Genomic DNA, 22715 nt, shown 5'->3' on the forward strand with positions numbered 1-22715 from the left:
AAATTAACAAACCAGGATTGGGTCATAGTGGAACATAAATTGGAACATAAGATTTTTGTATTCCTAACTGAACACACTTGTGACTAATAAAAAATAATAAAAATTACTTAATTAATATTAAAAAAATCGTGTCAGCATCTCAATAAATAAAAAATCTAGATCAGTGAAAAAAAAAATGAAATGATTATTTTTGAAGAAAAAAATAACATAAAATGATTTAAAAAAAACACTAAAGTTTTTTTTTTTCTCTCCTTTCACTTTCTTTCTTGCTAACCAAAGAAATTGATAAGCCGCTACAGAACTTATTGAATTGCTAGAAAGTACCACCGCTTCATTGTTTCTTGTTTACGTGTAGTAATACAATGTTAGAAAGTATATTGTCCTGGACAAAATTTGACTACAAACTTGGTTGAAGTTTTAATCTTCAAACTACTCTAAAAAACTGACATGTGTACTTGGTTGGAGCTTTAAACTTCAAGAGTTTCAAATCTAAAAGACCAAAATGACTGTTATATATATATATACACACACACACGCGCTCACACACGTGTTCAAAAGCTTTTTTATTTTTTTGGGTAAAGATTAATAATTTGTATCTATTATAATTTAGAAATATATATATTTTTTTTTCAAACAAATAAAAAGGATAAACTTTAGAGATAAGCAGTAACTGTAATTTCTTTTTTGAACCTGAAGGGAAAAAAAAAAATCATAAATTTTAGTAATTCACTTTTTGAATTCAAAATGAAATTTGTTATTTAACATTTATGACCCTATTTCTAACTGAAGTTACCTTTCATTAATGAGGATATTTTTGAACCACATAAAATTCCAATTGAAAGAGGAGAATCCTCTATTTTATATATATGAGGACCAAATTGAAAATATACCCTAAATATTAGGATAAAAAAAAAATTTTGCATTTTCAGGTTTTACTTGAAAAATAATTATAGTCCTGGTGATTGTAGCATTCTTAATACTATTTTGTATTTTTTTCAATGTTGTTTCCATTTTGGGACACATATGCAATAGAATTAGCAGTAACAACTTCATTGGAATAATGCCCGACTTTTTCCAAAGTTGGAAATAGCTTCAGAGATTGTATGTGCTTTCCCTTTCATTTTTTGTTTTTGTTTATTTTTTATTAATTATCTAAATCTCTTTAAAGTATAGCTTTCAAGTGTGATCTAAATCCATTTGAATTATGCTGTTAATAGAGAGATCCAAGCTATATATTGGTTTTGAGGGGCAAATTCCTTCTAGCATTTCTATCCTGAGTAATTTAACATAGCTATGAGATCTGCCATTTAAGTTAATGTACAGTTCCTGAAAAAAGAGTCAACAGTTCATGAACTGCATAATCTCTAGGATACGTTCATGTTATGTGATTTTTAAATTAGTTTTTTTTTTTTTTTTTCTCTTTTTTAAGTTTTGCTGAAGAACTAACACTAATTGATGGTGCAATTCTATGTAGAGGGTTCAAAATTTCCAAACTTATGAAGAAATTCCTTATAGTGACAATTTCCTTGTTGAAGGGATTAAGAGTCTAAGAACAGAATTGAGTGTTACAATTGTTAGTGTATAGCTTAGACTAGTTTAGCCCATTAGGCTTAACCCAATATACTGTACTTGTAATTTACTCCTTTTACTTGTACTGCACACATACCTAGCCTATATGAGGCTCTCTATTGTACATTATTACATACACATCAATACACAAACTATTCAGTCTTTCTCTTTCACTCTACATTGTTAACATAGTATCAGAGCAGTGTCATAAGGACTCGAAGTGAACTAACTTAGACTAGTTTAGCCCATTGGGCTTAGCCCAATATACTGTACTTGTAGTTTACTCCTTTTATTTGTACTACACACGTACCTAGCCTATATAAGGCTCTCTATTGTACATTATTATATACACATCAATACACAGACTATGCAATCTTTCTCTTTCACTCTACATTGTTAACATGGTATCAGAGTAGTGTCATGAGGACTCGAAGTGAAACCCTGCTCAGCAACAACTGAGCTAAACTTTTCAAATCAAGCTCGAGAAACCTGCTTGAGGCCATAAAGAGCACGGCGAAGGCGGCAAACTTGACTGCCTGAGTGTGGATAGCCAAGGGGTGGTTGCATGTACACTTCTTCATGGAGGTCACCATTGAGGAAAGCATTCTTTACATCCATTTGATAAAGAGGCCAACAGCGAACAGCAGCCACAACAATGAGACATTTGACAGATGTAAGGTAAGCAACAGGAGCAAATGTTTCCTCATAATCAATACTATACTCCTGAGTAAAGCCCTTGGCAACTAGGCGAGCCTTGTATCGTTCAACAGATCCATCAGCCTTAGTCTTGATCTTGTAAACCCACCTACAACCTACTACAGACTGACCAAGAGAAAAATCAACTATATCCCAAGTGTGATTCTTATGAAGGGCATCTAGTTCTTCGTTCATAGCTTACTACCAAAGAGGGTCAGTATGAGCCTCATGATAGGTGTGAGGTACATAGAGGGTGGTAAGAGTAAAAGAGCAGTGATAATCAGTGAGATAAGGGGGAGGAATGCTTACCTGAGTGGAACGACGAAGTTCAGGACCAACAGGAGACTCAGGAGGGGGTGGTGCCACAGGATCCAAGACAGGCGGGTCATATGCCAGAGACAGAACCAGAGATGAGTCGTCTGGAGAGGCAGCCGATGTTGAAGAATCCTCCACAAGTTCAGGATTGAGAGGGAGGAAAAGATCAGTAAAAATGGGAGACTCTGAGGAAGAAGATGTAGGAAACTGCTAAAGACTCGTGAAAGGACGATGTTCCCAAAACTCAACATGACGGGAGACACGAAGGCAACGAGAAATGGGATCATAGCAGTGAAACCCCTTTTGAGACACACCATAACAGAGACGAGTACGAGGCTAGAGCTTTGTTCGTTCATGAGGAGGAAGAGAGACAAAGCAAGCACGACCAAAAACCCAAAGAAAGGAGTAGTCAGGAGTTTAACCATAGAGAAGCTCAAATGGTGATTTGTTGTGTGTAGTTGGTGAAGGAATACGATTAATGGTGTACACAGCAGTAAGTGCAGCCTCACCCCAAAAGCGCTTAGGAAGAGAAGCAGAAATGAGAAGGGTGCAAACAACATCAAGAATGTGACGATGTTTTCATTCTGTACGACCATTTTGTTGAGAGGTGTAAGGACAAGACCGTTGAGGAAGAGTACCATGACTGTCTAAAAAGGATAAGAAAGATTTATCATTATATTCTTGGGCATTATCCAATCGAAAGACTTTGGCAGTGCAATTGAACTGTGTTTCAATCATTTTATGAAATGTTTGGTAAATAGACACAAGTTTAGACCTATGGTGAAGTAGATAAATCCAAGTATATCGAGAAAAATCATCCACAAATATGACAAAATATTTAGATCCCCCCTCAGTGGGAATAGGTGCAGGACCCCAAATATCAGAATGTATAAGATCAAAAGGGGCAGAAGAAAAAGAGTCACTTTTATTAAAGGGCAATTTTGTTTGTTTGCCAAAATGGCAAGAAGTACAATCAAATTTTTGAAATTGAACTGAACCTAAATGACCTTGAGAAGCTTTCAACTGAAGACGAGATAAGGATAGATGACCAAGACGAGCATACCATAGATCAGGTGAGGAGGTGACAGTGGTAGCAGCTGTAGAAACAACTTGTGAAGGAATCTTCAAGTCATGAACCTCAAACATGCGACCAACTGAGCTAAACCTCACACCTTTGGATGGTGAACCTATATTCGATGCTACTCGCTATCGTCAGTTGGTTGGCAGTTTGATCTATCTCACTGTTACTCGTCCGGATATTTCACATGCCGTGGGTATGGTTAGTAAGTTCATGGATGCACCTCGTTCTGTCCACTATGCTGTTGTTCTTCGGATTCTACGATATGTCAAAGACACACTTTATCATGGTCTACATTACTCCTCTTGATCTTCTTTCGAGCTTCATACTTATTCAGATGCTGACTGTGCAGGTGATCCAACTGATCGATGCTCTATCATAGGTTTCTGTTTCCTGCTAGGTACTTCTTTTGTCTCGTGACGTAGCAAGAAGCAGGATGTGGTTTCCTGTTCCAGTACTAAGGCTGAGTATTGTGCCCTTGCCAACACCACTTGCGAGCTTGTTTGGCTTCGTTGGCTCTTGGCTGACATGGATGCTCCACAGCCCACTGCCACTCCTCTTTATTGTGACAATCGTAGTGCTATCTATATTGCTCATAATGATGTCTTCCACGAACACACCAAGCATATTGAGATCGACTGCCACATCACTCGCCAGCATCTCAAGAAAGGAAATCTCAAGTTGTTCTCCATCTCTTCTGCTGACCAGCCTGCTGATATCTTTACCAAGACTCACCCGCCTGGTCGTCTTCGAGATCTTATATCCAAACTCCAGTTGGTTTCCTCTTTGCCACCTTGAGTTTGAGGGGGGATGTTAGTGTGTAGTTTAGACTAGTTTAGCTCATTGGGCTTAGCCCAATATACTGTACTTGTAATTTACTCCTTTTACTTGTACTGCACACATACCTAGCCTATATAAGACTCTCTATTGTACATTATTATATACACATCAATACACAGACTATTCAGTCTTTTTCTTTCACTCTACATTGTTAACAACAATATCAATAGGAGTAACAGAGAAATGTGTGAGAGAAGAAAGAAAGAGTGAGGAAGAGAGAAAATTTTGAGAGGAAAAACTTCTGGAATTAAAACTGCTTTCTTGCTTAACAATACAACTAAGCCTTGCTCACTATTTATAGTACAAAAATCTATGGTCATAACAGAATAATTAGTTGTTCCAAACTATACGGATCGAGTCCATGATTTCAAGGAAGAGAAGTTGATCTTGTAACTGTCTTTCGTGCCAACCAGAACTAACACTTGAACCAAGCAATGCGACGTCGTTTCAAGACCTTCAACACATAACCAACTGTTAATCCAAACGATGCATTTTGTCCAAAACCATTAAATGAAACGGTGTGTTCCACTGATTTGTAACGGATAGATTAGATTTGTTAGTTTTGATCTTCCTTCTTCTTCTTTGAATTAGAACCAGATTTCAACACAAAACCATCTTCAACAACTTAAGTAGCATGAAAAGCATGAAAAGATTGAAAGTCATTATTTTGTTGTAAATTGCTATGGATTGGAATGCTAACAAAATTTTCAGCAGTTTTGCTAACAAGAAGTTTATTTACATTGCAGGATGTTGAAAGGCTATAATATCTCTGGACAGTGATGGCTCCAGAAAATTTTTCTAGGGTGGACATGGAAAAACTTAAATTAAACAAAATCTAATAAAAAAGATAAATTCATATATTGACAACAACCAAAAAAAAAAAAAAAAGACCCCCAAATACATTAAGTTTTATAATTTCCTTCTACGAATATTTTTATTTTGAAATTGTTGCATGATAATCTCATTATTAATGCTGCAAGCTACATCTTTTTCAAAATTTTAGCTAAATAAAATTTTTATTGGATTTTGTGTGTGTGTGTGTGTGTAAGGGCTCAATATATTGTTAAGAGGAACAAAGTTTGAGGACAAAATTTGACTACAAACTTCGTTGTAACCTAAGATTGTAACTTTCACTAAACAAATTAACATGACTATATATTTTGAAAATCCAACCGTTGAGTTGTATGTTCTTTATTCTTAAAACACATATCAATCAAATATTATTTATTATTTGATTCATAAACTTATTCTTTGTGTAAATTTTAGACTACAAAAACTCGAAATTTAAACATTTGATTGATGACATAAGCTATTGATCTTTTATCTTCTTGAAGTTTAGCAAGCATGGAGGATATAAGAAAAAAAAATGCAATCTAATTGTGGATTTATCAAAATTTATATCCAGTAAAAAAAATATTGAGTGGAGTTGTAGTCTTAGTCTACAACCAAGTTAATTTGTTGCTAAACTTTGTCTAAAGTTTTATTACATAGGGTTTAAAAAAATTTAGAGTGGTCACACATTTTTCTAAGAGTAAAATAATTATAAAATTTTTAAATTTTATATATAATAATGATTTTTTAAAAATTTTATTTTTCCAGATCACGGTGGTCCTGTAACCACCCTAGCTCTAACGTGGAGCTGCTAGTGTCTTTGGACTGATTCCTACATATATATATATATATATATATATATATATATATATATGTATATATTATACATGACACAACTTTTAACTTTGTAGTGCTCCTGTTTTTATTATTTTATTATTTTTTTATATATCGTTTTTTCTCTTAATTTTTTTCTTCTTTAACTGGAAAATGAGTGTATTGTAGCCTCTTGATGATTGGACAAACACATTGGCAGCTCCACATGTAGTTCAGGGTGGTCACAAGACCACCCTGACCTGGCAAAATAATTAATTATTGTATATAAATTTTAAAAATTTATAATTTTATTATCCTTAAAAAATATTTGTGACCACCCTAAAACTTTTTAGGCCCAACATAATTAGTTTTTGGACAAAATTTGGCAACAAATTTGATTGTAGACTAAAACTATAACTTTACTCAATATTTTTTTATTGGATGTGAATTGTGAAAAATTCACCATTAGATTATATTTTCTTCTTATATCCTCCATACTTGCAAAATTTCAAGAATATCCAAAATCAATAGTTATGCCATCAATCAAATATTTAAATTTTGAGTTTTTGTAGTCTATAATTACATAAAATTTAAGTTTATAGATCAAATAATAAATAACATCTGATTGACATAAAATTTGACATGTGTCTTAAGAAGATAAAAAACATGCAATTCAACGATTAAATTTTTAAAATTTATAACCACATTAATTTGTTTAGTGAGAGTTGTAGTCTTAGGCTTCAAATAAGTTTGTAACCAAACTTTATCTTTAAATTTTGGCCCCTTTAATAGTACACTAGGTCCTTAGAAACAAAAAGAAAAATCCCAATAAATTTTTTATCTAACTAAATTTTTGAAAGAGATATAATTGCAACACTAATAATGAAATCATCATGCAAAAATTTTAAAATAAGAAAATTGTCAAACTATACATGTGTGTGTGTTTTGGTCAACATATGAAGTTCTCTTTCTATTAAATTTTGGCCAATAATGACCACCCTGAAAAATATTCCTAGAGCTGCCATTGGACAAACAACGGTCCATCATAAATGAAACCAAAATGAGAAATCCAACAAATCATACATCAATAACAATGGTTAATATATATATATATATATATATATATATATGTATGTAAAGTTGTTACTTACACCTATTTTGTGTTGGCTTTAATTCCATCCCAAATTTGATTGTAATTTTGTTTAATTTTATGTACCCTATATTTTATGTGTGATTTCATTGTATGGGTTGCGTGTGAGAGAGAGTATGAAAACTCAAGACAGCATTGAAGATCAAAGGAGTTTTCACTGGTAACTCATGAGAAGACTTCCCGCAAAGTGAAGTCATGTGCATAGCACATGATAGGAATGCAAACAGTCATGACAGCTAGTTTTCACAAGTATTTCGTGGGTAAGGCCTTCCCGTGAGATACCCACGAAACATTCTGTTTTGCTATTTTGGCATATCTGCTCATGTTAGAGTTCATTGTAACATAGGTTATTATACTGCACTCTTACACAATAAAGATGTAGCTCTTAAGGGATTCCTCCGTGGATGTAGGCCGTCAAGCTTGAAACACGTAACCCTCGTGTTCTCGATGTTCCTATCCTATGCTTCCTCTTCCGTATCCACTCTAGCATACACAACATGGTATAGCACATTGTGTTGCTAATAATATTAATAAATATATTTAACATGATATCAGAGCCAAATTTCGTTCTTGGCATCAAACAAACATCTCTAGCAAGCAAAGAAGATTCTCACGTGCACACCACCATCAGAAGTCACACATGCTTGTCTGCTAGATCTAGACTCCACGGCATCTCACAGCCACCTTGGCTCATTGCTATGTCCAAATCCTCAAGCCCAAGCAATCAGTGCCTCTCCCTATTAGATCTGTGCACATCAAGCCTTCGTCTAATGAAACCAACAAGACAGAAGTGCTCCACGGCATATCGTGAACAAAACCCAGGCACCCGACCTCCAACAGTAGCCACACACACCACCACGCGTGAACGATGGCTCCTGGAACTCTCACACGCGCCGCCGAAGGTTCTTGACTCCCAGCTTTGATCTCAGCCACACGCACCACCAAGACGGCCTTATCGTCCCCCGATCTACTTAGCCTGAGAATTTGGTGATCATACGAACTCACATGCTCCCACACGCGCCGCCCGGGTATCTGTCTCACCACCATGCGCCGGTATGCCTTCCACTCGCCAAAGAACTGCTGCTGATGTCATCGCTCCACGTCAGCATGCCACGCATGCCATAGTCTGCGTCATCAGACACGTCATCTAGCCATGTCAGCAATGTCGCCTCGTCAACACCACATCACCTAGCTGACCGTTGACTTGGCTGACCCGACCCGGACCACCCAGATCTGACCCGTGAGCACTGACTGTTGACTTGACTAGGATCCGTTGACTTTGACTTTGACTTTTTACGTTGACCTTTAACCAAAAGTCAAAATTTCTGACAAGGTCTATCTTGCTCAGTTTTTCGAGTAGATTCCAATTTCGACCTCCGTTTCTTCATTTGAAGCTCCGAAATTGGTCAATTGGCACATTATTCATTGTGGTTTCTTCAAATGCATTCTTCAAGGCATCTCCAAGTGATCTTCTCATGCTTATCCAACCTCAAGTCTTCATCAAGCTTCCACCTTGAGTTTGAGGGAGGGTGTTAGAAATAAATATTAGACATATTAGCCCAATGTAATAGGCCTAAACCCAATCCTACTTGTACTAGTAGTCTAGGGTTTAGTCGCCTATATATACTCATGTTAGGGTTCATTGTAACACAAGTTATTGTACTACACGCTTACACAATAAAAATGTAGCCCTTAAGGGATTCCTCCGTGGATGTAGGCTGTCAAGGCTGAACCACATAACCCTCGTGTTCTCAATATTCCTATTCTATGCTTCCTCTTCCGCATCCACTCTAGCATACACAACATGGTATAACACATCGCGTTGCTAATAATAATAATATATTTATATTCTAACGCTCTTCATATCCAAATCCTTGAGAGGTTGATAGCCCAAACACTTACCACATCCATTCTGAGAGTAAAGTGAGGTTTTGGTGCTGCTGGGAAGCATTGGAAGAAGCCATTTTTTTGGTAGATGCAATCAGGCTGAATTATGTGATTTAGAGAGCTAGAGAAGACAAGGCTTTGTCAAGTCAGTTGGTAGCAGGAGCTTGGAGGGCTCAAGTACATGGGGTAGATTAGGTTTGGAGGGTCTTTTGTTATCTATCTACTTCAACTTATTCTTTAATGAATCGATTTACCGCTTGAAGGGTGGCAGAGAGGTTTTTCACCGAGTTCTTTGGTTTCCACTTTGATAATACATTGCAGTGTTATCTTGTGTTTGCATCCTTCTTCCCTACTCTTTTAGCTTTCATTTTATTGTTGATATTTGATAAATATGGCTTAGAGTAGTTATTTTGTTTGTTCACTCACATTTACTCTATTCCGCACTTAGTTAAAGTTAGAGTAAAATCAACTGAGCCGTAAGTTTTAATTTGGGGGTCTAAATAGCTTTTGTGTTTTCACACACATTTGAGCTTTCAATATATAAAAATGATAAAAGTAGAAATAAAATCCAAAAAAAAACCTAATAATCAAGATAAACCCTTAACCTAGAGAGTGTCTACGATGAGTGTATAAGGAGTGTGAGAGAAGAATTTCCATATATATTATAGATATGTACATATATGAAGGATTTTTTTTTTTTTTTTTTTTTTTTTTTTTTGCATATAACTAGATTTTTTTTCCTAAAAAAGAGATTTTGTTTTTAACAATTTGATAATTATAATAGAAGAGTGGGAAATTAAATTCTGGATGGGCTTCGTATGGAAACCTAAAGAGGTTTTAGTTAAATTACAACACTCTTAAAATATAATTACTAGATATTAACATATAGAAATTTTTGGACTTAAACTTTGGGTCATACTTTACTTTCTAGAACTTAGAGCACATATATATTTCAATAAAAATTAGAATAGAAACTTGAGCTAAAATGAGTACTATTTGAGGGAGATGGTGGTATCAAAGCTCATAATTATCTCGATTGATTAATAAGTTTCTACATCAATTAGTTGTTATAATATATTGTGTTCTTAATTTTAACTTGCATTCTTTTTAGTAGTAGACATTTTGTGTCATAACTTGTTCTATATTCAGTTCAAATTTATAGTTATAAACCCCCTTTTGTTTTTCTTGCAGAGATCTCAGCTTCAATAGATTGGATGGAATTATTCCATACTTTGGTGGTCTAACACAATTGAAATACTTGTAATCTTCACAACAAAACCCTTAACCTAGTTCAATCTTCGCAACTAAATCGTATAACCATATATGTAGCAAAGTTTGGATTTTGGCCAACATATGGGTGAATCTGCAATTAACTTCACTCTATATACACCTCAAACTAGAACACTCTCCATTTCTTTTAGAATGGGTTAAAAGGTACACTATATTAGGGTAAAACACATAGCCATATTGTTTGGCATCCTAGAAAACATAACATGTTTTTTTCTTTATTGGTTAGTGCAATTATGAGCTTATATACACTATGTGTCTGTTTGGCATCCTTTTAGTTTAGCCAAAATATTTTCTTAATTCAATTCTTGTCCCATCTTTTACCAAATAAACTTTTTTTCTTTTTGGTAATAAGCTAACGTATTTTTTCCCACCGCTACTTTTTTTCTTTTTCTTTTTTTCAACTTATTTGGGATAACTAACATTCTTTATCTACTTCACTAATTAAGAACAGTTCGTGAGTGCCTGGATGAATCTCCATGTTCAAAAGGTAATCATATATGAATATATCTATTCAAATCAAATTATGATGAGGGATATGCTTCAATTGTCTAGTCAGGCATTCCTCTTTTGTAATTTCCATCCAAAATAAAGAAAAGAGTTTAATTAAATATTTCATCTTGTACAAGACAAATAAATAAATTAATTAACAATAAAATGGAAATTTCATTGCTGTTCCATTATGTCTGCTTGTATTTGATTTGGTACTGCTTCTTTGTAGATTGGTATTCAGTGCATATAAATTTTGGTGGGAAAGCAACCACAATTGGAAACATTAAGTATGAAGCAGATGTTGACCCAACTGGTGCAGCGAAATATGTTCGTGTGAGGGAGAATTGGGGATTTAGTAGCTCTGGAAGATTTTGGGGTATTAACACTAGCGCAAATGACTATATAGCAAATAATGTATCCATACTCAGAATGAATGAGTCTGCACTATACACAAGTGCACGGCTTTCTCCTCTTTAAATCACATACTATGCCCGCTGCCTTGCAAACAAACCTTATAAAGTGAAAGTTCACTTTGCGAAGATAGTAATTAGAGACAATAGATCTTTTTCTAGTGCTGCAAGGTGGATATTTGATATTTATGTTCAGTTATTCTATCAAATTTATTTTTATCTCTATATTACAGTAGAGGAGTTAAATGATTTAATTTGTTGCAAGAAAACTTGGTGTTGAAAAATTTTGATATTAAAAATTCTGCACAAGGGGTTGATAAAGAAGTTGTTGAGGAATTTGAAGCAAATCTAATGAACAAAATTTTGATGATTCACTTTTATTGGGCTGGGAAAGGAACAACAGCTACCCCAAAGAGAGGAATATATGGTCCCCTCATATCAGCTATCTCTGTGGAAGCTGGTAATTGTATTAGAGATTGAGAATCTTGATGCTATCCAATTTCTTCCACATTTAGATTAGATTGATGAACTATGGAATCATAGGAATTTACATAACAAACTCCATATGTATCTGCATTTAGATAAAAGACTGAAGACCATTTTTAAGTGCATTTAGATGGTGACAACAAAAAACCTTTATCATCATCTTCATCATTTTATAACCATGCTATGCCAATTTGTCTTTGAGCCATTTGTTTCTATCCTGCTTTGGATTTTCTGTATGGTGCTAAATATATTTCAGAATGCAATCTTAAAATTATTGTCCTTAGTTATTTTTATTTTCTGTAGATTTCAGTCTCCCTAATGATGGCAAGATGAAGATATCCATTATGGTTTGAGCTGTAGTTGTGGTGCTACTCCTCATTTTTATGATTTTGAAAATTTTTTGTTGGAAAGCCCATTTGGGAGGGAGGAGATCACAGGAAAATGGGAATCTATGCAAATTTTATGTGGATATTCGTAAGGGCAGTATTCATTATCTCCAAATGTAGTAGGAAGTTGGAACATTGTATAGAAAATGATTTTTTTTTTCTTTATATGTCCCTAGATGATCAGCATTCCAAATTACACCTTAAAAAGAAACTGCATGATTTCAAGGCTCATAGCACAGGAACTTTTATTTGGGATGATGCATGATGATTCGAGTCATTGAGTTCCAATTTTGATGATAAAGAGCCTATGGAATCATGGGAAAAAAATTTTTTATCATTGCTTCTGTTTTTTTATTCCCATTCTATGATAAACGAATGGAATATTTCGCTTATTCATCTAGTTTTTTTAATTCCCAATAAAGTATTTGTGATTGAGAAAGAAGCAAAAGACAAAATCTAAAAACTTGGGGGCTTTTTTGTACTCGTCCATATATTCTTTTTTCTTTTTTCTTCCCCCTTATAGCTTGTGTGTTCAACTACAATATTGTGCTTTCCAAAGGCATTTAATTTTCTTCTCCTCTTTAAGAGTCATCTAACTAGTCAATAGGTATGCATTTTTAATTGGCAAAAAATTGGTCTTGTTATACTATAAGATGCAATTTGACATCTTAGCCTGATGCCTTTGACAAAGTTAAAAAGGATTAGATTTACAAACCAGTTTTTTTACATATAGACAAATAAAAGCTGCCACTAATAACTTCAATGCTGACAACAAGATTGGGGAAGGTGGTTTTGGATCAATTTACAAGGTATTCGATAGCTCTTTTTCTATTCTAGAATGAATTTATTTTTCCATCCTTTCTTTTTATTCTCCTTATTGATCCCTAGCATTAGGGGAGAGAGCAAAGATGAAATAAATAGCTAAAGAATGCATTTTTTTTTTTTCCTATTCTTGATGTAGGGTATTCTATTTGATGGTACTGTAATTGCAGTTAAGCAACTTTCATCAAAATCAAAGCAAGGAAGCCGTGAATTTGTGAATGAAATAGGCATAATATCTGGTTTACAACATCCTAATCTTGTTAGATTGTATGGATGGTGTATTGAAGGAAAACAACTATTGTTGGTATATGAGTACATGGAAAATAATAGCCTTGCACATGCTTTGTTTGGTAAGCTAGTTTTTCATACCTTACCATGCTGGTTCATACATTTTATGTTGATAATAGAAGAATGAGGGCGAAACACTAATGGTTTCTAAACATCAATTTTAGGTCATGTGGATGGCCAGTTAAAATTGGATTGGCCTGCAAGGCAGAAAATAGGTGTTGGCATAGCGAGAGGTCTAGGTTTCTTGCATGAGGAATCAACAATTAAAATTGTTCATAGAGACATTAAATCTACAAATGTGTTGCTTGACAAAGACCTCAACCCTAAGATCTCTGACTTTGGTTTTGCCAAGCTAGACAAAGAGGAGGACACCCACATTAGCACCAGAATTGCTTGAACAATGTGAGCTACCTTCCTTTATTTTGCTCCTTTTATATTTCCTTTTGCAGTTTATTTTTCCTCCTTTTCTATTTCATCGCATCTGCTGATCTTGATTATGAGGTATTGTGAATAGATTTTGATATCATAAGATTTGCTTTCCTAAAAGTATTCTTGAATATGGCAGCAATAAAATATTTGCTCTAAAACAAGAATAGAATGTTGGGAATATAAATGAATTTTCAAATCTACGAGAGGCGGAAAAAAGAAAGAAAAATATCAAACACAAAGACAATTGAACACATAAGAAATTATGTGATTCGACAATTTGTCTACTTCCACAGAATTGTAGTGATTTCACTATATTCAAGGAAAATATACAAGATGCTACAGTATAGTTTTTCTCTCTAAACAACATAACAAACCCTAATATGAAGAATGGTATTTATATCCCACATAATGGATTCACAATGGGCTAAAAACGGGTCAAAAGAATTTCCCGAGATAGAAAAACTCCCATTAAAATATGTTATCTCTCTAGTACTCAAGAAATGATTCACTTTGCCACTTAGAAAACATAATTGCTTCTAGTTCAATAAGACTAAACTCACTTATATGGCGGCTGTATTAATTACATTATTAAATGTGTAACAGTTGATTGGACAATTTGGTAGTTTGAAATGGACTGATGTTGACCTTGTTGGATTTAAAAGTTCATAAGATCATACTAGTGAATGTATGTCTTACAGAGGCTACATGGCACCAGAATATGCATTATGGGGCTATTTAACCTACAAAGCTGATATTTATAGTTTTGGAGTTGTTGCATTGGAAATTGTTGCAAGGAAGAACAACATGAAATATTGACCAAATGAGAACTTTGTATCCCTTCCAGATTGGGTAAGAAACTTCCTTCTCATTTTGTTTTGAAAGTTACAACTAAAAATTTTATATGAACATATGTTTTTTTTTTTTTTTTTAGTAAACAGTATGTACCTAAGTAGCATCTTTGGAACTACTCCATTTGGCTGTCAGTTTTATGTTTCACTTGGCTCAAGTTGGAAAATAAACATGTAGTTGAGATAGAGTTTGGCCAACTATGCAGTTTTCTTTTTCTTGCATCTTCATGGTTCAAGTTGCATAAGTAATTTTTCACCATTGGAATCAAAATGATGTGTTAATGAAATCTTAACATTTTGTGGTTGAGTAACATTGTCCAATTCTCTTTATGAGAAAAACTTGGGTTCGAATCTTCCATTCTCCATTTTTTTTAAGCACAAAAAGAAAAAATCGCGTTAACTTTTTAAAAAATATTGAAAAAGGCTTTTATTGATTGTATTATATTTATAACTAGTCGTGAACTCGTCCGATGCACAAAAAAATACTTAAAGAGATTTAAAAATACTTAAGTAGATTTAAAAATAGTAGTAATGTTTAAATGTTATCAAATTTATGAAAAAAAAAAAAATATATATATATATATGGAATAGTGTGACTATCATGTATTTATTGATATAAAACATAATATAATTAATATGAAATATAGTTGTTACCCCACTGTCACTGACCACAGCAATACAAAGAAAAGTATGTAGGTTACAAATTCGAGAATACTATGTTTTCCAATAAAAACTGGTAGTAGAAATAGAAATAGCTATCATCAGAAGCTTATATAACACATTAACAACATATATAAATCTCATACATATTTGTTGGTTGGTAAGTGGAGGAAAAGAAATAACTTTTAGTCTTGTGTTTGATACTTATTTGGAATTTAATTGTATTGACATTTATTAATTTATTTTCCTGTTTTGTTTATGAGAAAAAGGTTGAAAAATAGAATATTTTTGGGGTATTTTATATTTTATTGTTTTTGAAGAAAAGAATCCTTAAAATTATAAAAGAAAGCAATTTAAGGACTTCAAGCTTGACCAGCTATAGACTACATGTTACGGCAAGGACAAAGCATATATATCAATGTTATGAATACTGTTTTGGTTTGTCTAGTGAAACGGAATATTTCGGTACCGGCCAATTTTGGTGTAACGTTTCAGGGTGTTTCAGAGTTCCCAAAAAAATAACATATATATAATTTCATATCCTATTACTTTTTTATTAAACAAAACATAAAATTTATATAAAAATTGTTGTTTTAAAACTAATCTTACGAATTCACTTAAACTACTGTTACCTTAATTAAAATACTAATTAATTTTTTTAGTCCAACAAAGGCAAATTCAAAAATAAGGCTAGACCATGGCTTCATAATTTGGCTAAAGCACACTGCCCAAGCCAACTCTTTTTACAACATTTTATTATTTTTTATTATACTATTTTCCTCACAAGCCATATTTCACTTTCTTCTTATTTTCTTTTTTTCTCTTGTTTTTTCCCATCCACACACGTCTTCCCCCTTTTGCATTTCATCACATCTTTATGTACACATTAGCTGACACAAAATCTTAACTTTTCACTTTCTTTTTATTTTTTTACTTACAGTAACTTATCTCAGTTCCCTCTCAAGTCTTTAGTTTCTCCTTTATTCTACTCTCTCTCTCTCTTACTGAAGAAGATCCAAATTTGTTAAGCATGACTACGTGATCCACAATAGGGATCTACCACCTTTTTGAAACTTGATTTTGTGGAAAACTCGATTTCCACAAAATCAAGTTTCAAAAAGATGGTAAATTGCTAAATATTTCACAAATAGTGGCAAATCCATGCATATTTTTCCAAACAATAGTATATGGCCATTTTGGCCGATTAAAAAAACTCTTCTATTAATTTACTAACTATTTATTTTCATCATTTAAATTGGTATTCTATTGTTTGCTTACGTTTTTTTTTTATATGAATTACCTTTTTTTCTTTACACCTTTTCCCTTCCTAATTCTCTCTTCTTTTCACTTTAGGCCATCGATTTACCACAAAAAGGAAATTTGATGGAGTTGGTAGATCCAGAGTTGGGTTTAGAGTTCAATAAGGAAGAGGTACTTAAAATGATTAAAGTAGCTTTATCATGCACTAATCCATCACCAGCGCTTAGGCCAACTATGACTTTTGATAGTTTTTAGACCCCTTAAAAACACAATTGAATTAACCTAGGTAATTAGTAAAGTTTTTACTTAGTCCAAATTCCAAATCTAAGTTATCATAATCAAACAATCATATCATGCAAAGCAGCAGAAAGATAAATAACACAATGATATAATCACCCAGGAAACCAAACCGGTAAAAACCTAGGAAGGATTTAACCTAGCTATCCTCAAGGTAAATCTAAATCCACTATGAAAGAATCAAAGTTTTACAATAGGACCTAGACTGCTAACATCCTATTGCTACCCACCAGTAGAAACTTACTAACACAACCACGTGCAAGCTCCAAGACCACGGACTCCTTCTTTCTTGGATTCTCTAGCAAGTACAAGCACACCTGCTTGTGTTTCTTTAAGCTTCTATGGCAGCAACTGAATGATCATCAAGTTCTTGAACGAATCTCCTTCTTGATAATCCTAAACTTGTGTAAAGGAAACCTCCTCATAGATCTCACAAGAGATTTACACAAACCGCAATATGAGCAACACTAAAATATGGATAGGGTTTGCCTTATATACCTAGGGCAAAAACACAAAACCCTAAATGTTTTAAATAAACTAGGGCTTCGTTGGAATTCTACAAAAAAGGCATTCTACCCAAATTTCGATTGATCGAGCCTAAGCTTCGATCGATCGAACCAGGCTAAATTGCACTTTTAATTCTACAAAAACTTAAATCCAACTTTACATAAAAGAACCAACTTTGAGCAAGTCTAAACACGACTAAACATCTTGTTTTGATCATGGTTGCCAATAATACACATTAGAGTTCTAAATACATAAGATCCTAAGTCTTTAGAACCTAACAACTTCTGTAGTGAGCATACTTGAAGGCAAAATAGTTGTTGATGAATTGGCTTGGGATCCAAGTATTTATGGTCATGAATGGAGTTTTGGAGCCTTTAGAGACCAATTTGGTCAAAACCCACGACCAAGCTCAATGAAAACTCATAGCCTAATTCAGTTATCAAATGCAACATGGAATAGCTCTTCTTCTACATCAACCTAGGATCTCTATTCCATTAATCTTGACTCTAGGTAATATATATATATATATATATATATATATATATATAAGCAACTAAGCCTCCACCTTATATGACAAGCACTGTGCAAGTCTAATGATAAGAAACTATGAGCTTTGTGGATTTACTTCCAAGATAATACTTTGAATGGAAAAATATTTTATTTAAGATGAAGCTAAAGGTATTTTGTTAGGAGTTTTAATTAGGAGAATTTTTAAATGTAATGACCATTGCTATTTTAATTGGTTAAGTGCTTAGCTGTCTGCTGAGGTACCTAATTAGCTAAAATAGCAAAGGTAAGTATGTAGGAACTACAATAAGACTATAGGGATGCTTGTACCCGAATCAGGTGTAAGGGTTAGTGGAGTTAGTTGTAACAGCTAGGACAGCTGGGGTGTGAGTTAGTTACACAGCTGTAAGCACAACTATGTGCAGTTATTTACCAAAGGGAATTGGGGTATAAGGATGAGAGGCATGTAACCATGAGAGGTATCAATTCAGTAAAGCTTAGTATTCTTTTCTGTTATTCTATTCTTCTTCCCATTCTTGCATTCATCCCAGGAGGCCTAGCTAACCTCAAATTTAGCTACTATCACCTCATCAATTCAAACCTTAACATATTTTCTAAAATTGTTCCCTCTTGATGATTGAAAACTTTACATTAGACAACATAGTCTAAAACTGCTTACAATTAGGTTCACTTGGTTGAGGATCTTAAAGAGTAGGAGTATAGAAAATGGAGAAGAGATGAAAAAGTGGGAAATAAAAGAAATGTTAGTTTTTGAGTATAGAAAATGGAGAAGAGATGAAAAAGTGGGAAATAAAAGAAATGTTAGTTTTTGTCTCATGGTGTTTGGTTAAGAGTAGAAAAATGGAGGGATCAAAAACTTTTTTGTTTGGTTGAGAAGAGAAATGAGACTCTGAAAAATATAGTTTGTTTAAATTTACTCTCATGATCTTAATAAATAAATAAACAAATAAACAAATTAGCAAAAAAAATGATGAACCAAAAAAAACCAAAAAAAAAAATGAACATAAAAAATTAAAAAATTTGGATGAAGAGTACCAGAAAAAGACAAAATCCATAGAAGAAAACTAAAGAAAAAAAAATGAAACAAATGGGTATTAGAGAAGGACAAAGAAAAAAGGGAGACATAGAGAAGAAAGAGAAGAAAATGACAAAACCCAAACATGTGCTTTTTGGTTTATGCATATAGGAATAAGAGTTTTGTATTTACAATCCAATATTTTCTTTGATTTGGAAAAAAAAATGGTGAGGTTGAGGAGAAAAAACTCAAGCTCTACCAGTTTTATCTCCTAAAATTATTCCAATCAAACACCCAAAAAAATCATTCTCTCTACTTTTCTTCTCCCCTTTTCCATCTCCCTAAAATCACCACAACCAAACAAAGCTTTAATGACAAGGATAAAGTTCCACAATAGCATAAGGATGATTCAATTAATAGTGGTGCTTACAAATCCTAAATACACCATAAAACCATATTTCATAATTTACAAGTGCAGAAACTACGGCTCTATATTCTATTTCTGGCACATCAAAAAAAATATTATATATATATATAGTAGGTGCCCGAGGACCGAGGATGAAGTTGAAAGGTCACAACATTGGCCCGAGGACTGAGGATGAAGTCGAAAGGTCGTAGCATTGACATGGTAATGTTGCAAGCCACAGGCCCAAGGGAGGAAGCCACCCGAGGAGGAGAAGAAATAAATCATAGTACTCTGTGATATTCTAAGCGAGAGCTAGGATCAGAAGAGAATGGAAGTCAGCGAGTAGTAGGGAAGCTTTTGGCCTGGTGTACCCTGTTGGATTTGTATTAAATGATAGACAACAGCTTTATCAGCCGCATTGATGAGGAAGTGACCTAAATAATGTAAGCCACAGCTAAGCAGATTCCTTCCACCATTTTCTTCAAATGTGAAATGTAACAAGTGTCAAAAAAGGAGGGAGGTTAGGTAGAAATGGATGGTGAAGATGTGATGGAGATAGAGGTATGTAAGGAAAAGAGAGAGCATTGGAAAAGGGGGATCAGAAAGAGAAAAGGAATAGAAGGAAGAACATTGAGAGAAAAGTGAATAGTACTACTTTTTATACAAACTCAGTCTCCATGAAAGCACTTGTGTAGAGCCTGATACTCATTTGCTTTTGAATACAAACCTAATTCTTCCTTGTAGTTGTCCTCAGGCAGAACCCATTGTTGTTGTTCTTTCCCTCCTCTTACAAATTTTATTGATTTGGGCCAGGTTTGAAAGGCACAACCCATTACTCTAAGTGGGCTTGGGCTACAAACTTTTAGGTCCTTACATATATATATATATATATATATATATATATATCATATACTATATAATAAAATTTGGGTTTAGACGTCGTGATTGCGCTAAGTGACTTTACCATATTGTAGAAATTTATTAAGATTTTTAGATTTTTAAAAATATATATAATTTTTAAGTTGATAAAAATATTAATTTGATTACAATTCAAATTCTTTATCTTATCCATGTAATCCTTATTTTTTTTAGACCAGAACCAAATGATTTTCATTAATTCAAAAAACTAGAATCCAAATACAAAGCATCCACTACAGGGGGAGGATCCTCCTCCATCCATATAATTTCATTAGCAGATAACCTAGCAAATTTTGCCAAAGCATGAGCAACCCCATTGGCACTACACCTAACACAGCTAACTAAGATGAATCTAAAACCTACAACCAAGCACCAAATATCTTCATAGATTAATCCAAGCCGGGAGAAGTTTGGTTGAGCCTGTGAAACTGTCTTCATCACCAAAGCATTATCACCTTCTAGTATCACCTCCATAAAACCAGCGTCTATAGCAAATTCCAGAGCTTTGCGACAAGACCTTGCCTCTAACTCTTCACTATCCCTCACAACACCACCCTTGGCAGATTCAACCATAACTTCACCATTCCCATTACGAATAACAGCACCATAGCCCGGAGCCGCACCATTATCAAAACAGGCTCCATCAATGTTAAGACATATGTGTTTCACATGTAAGAACATATGTCATGATTTTATGTAATAGGCTTATCCTTTGACAAAATGAACTTTACTTATATTTGGGTAGATTTAGGATGTTTTAAATACTTCAAGAAACCTTGTTTCAATATCAAGTATTGAAGCTTTCAAGTCTGTTCAAGAAAACAAGTTCAGAGTGCAAAATCATTAAAGCTCGACAGCTGGTTGACAACTGCATCTATCGAGCTTAAGGAAGCTGTTCCTCATTCGATGTTCTCAACACCTACTCGACAACTGCTCGACACCTGCTATCTGTCGAGGTTTAAGATTTTCAAAATTTCAATATGATTTTCTTGAGATCCGTGAATATGTCTTTGGGCCTTCTTTTCTCCTAAACCTAGACATATAAAATGATCAATTTAAGGGCCGTCAAAGTGTTCACAAGTTTTGAGCAAACTCTGTTCAAGCAAATTGTGACCGAAGACGAAGTTCTTGCCCTAGTTCATCTCTTTCTCTTGAAGAAGTTCCTGTGTATGTGCACCGTAGGGTTTTGTGATCAAGTATCTTCTTGATCTTCATCGTTTGGATGAACTGAAGAACTTTGCAACCAACAACTTTCTTAGTTGGTAATTGAAGTCGTATACTGGGATCCGGGCAATTGGTTAGTCATGTATTGGGAGTCGTGTATCTGAAAGGGGAACTGTCACTACAGAACAAGTCCAATTGGGTATTGGGATAAGGGTTCAATTGTAGGTTGGTAAGGTACTTGGATTCTTTTACTTGTAACCGCTTGTTGTGATAATAGTGGAGTTTTGAGAGTGGTGACCTGAAAATCACCCGATGGGGTTTTTGCCGTTAGGTTTTCCCATTCGTAAACAAATCACCGTGTTATTTATTTTTAGCTGCATAAATTAGTTTATTGGTGATTTGTTTGTGCTACCACGCATTTGCATGATAAATTGATTAATTAATAACTTGACTAATTAATTAATTAATTTCTATCACAAGTGGTCGTTCAATTTGTGGCCTATCAAGTGGTATCAAAGTGGGCACACTCTGATTAGGGTTTAATCTTTGCTGTGTTAATCCATTGACCCCTGTTTGTCATGGATAAAGGACAGTCATTAATCATACCTCCTTTATTTGATGGCACTAACTATGCATACTGGAAAGTACGCATAAGAGTTTTCTTGTAGTCTTTAGATGAGAAAGTATGGCAAGCTATAGAGTTAGGCTGGACTAAGCCTACAGAAGCGTCAACCAACTGGGATGATGCCAACATTAAGGTGGCAAACTTCAACAGTAGAGCTTTGAATGCATTGTTTAGTGTTGTCACCAATGAGGAGTTCAAGAAGATATCCTCCACTAAAACTGCCAAGGAGGCTTGGACCATTCTCCAGACAACCTATGAGGGTATTAAGGCTTTCAAAGACTCAAAACTTTAGAGGCTCACTACAAGCTTTGAAGACATAAAGATGGAGGAGGATGTGTCTTTCGATGAGTTCTATGCCAAGCTAAAGGATATAGTGAACTCAGCCTTCAATCTTGGGGAAACCATTCTTGAACCCAAGATTGTGAGAAAAGTGCTCAGATCTCTGCCCGAGAGATTTCACGCCAAGATTACTGCAATAGTGGAATCAAAGGATATTGACAAGATTCCTCTGACTGAGCTAGTTGGAAACTTGCAGACCCACGAACTAGGGTTGACAAAAATAGGCAAGTCGGGTAAAAGCAAGAGTATGGCACTGAAGGTCAAGCGCAGTGAAACAGATGAATCTTCTGGTGATGAAGATTCCAAGATGAAGTCCTACATCACTAGGCAGTTCAAGAAGTTTACGAAGAATGTCAATGGAAAGGGTTT

At 34.3% G+C, this 22715-nt stretch overlaps 1 pseudogene; it reads left to right on the forward strand.

The window, feature by feature from the left end:
• Window positions 1-8160: 8160 nt before the first annotated feature.
• Window positions 8161-17865, forward strand: LOC115990649 (annotated as a pseudogene).
• Window positions 17866-22715: the final 4850 nt, after the last annotated feature.

This window comes from Quercus lobata, chromosome 5 (genome assembly GCF_001633185.2).
Source record: "Quercus lobata isolate SW786 chromosome 5, ValleyOak3.0 Primary Assembly, whole genome shotgun sequence".
In the NCBI taxonomy this organism is placed as follows: Eukaryota; Viridiplantae; Streptophyta; class Magnoliopsida; order Fagales; family Fagaceae; genus Quercus; species Quercus lobata.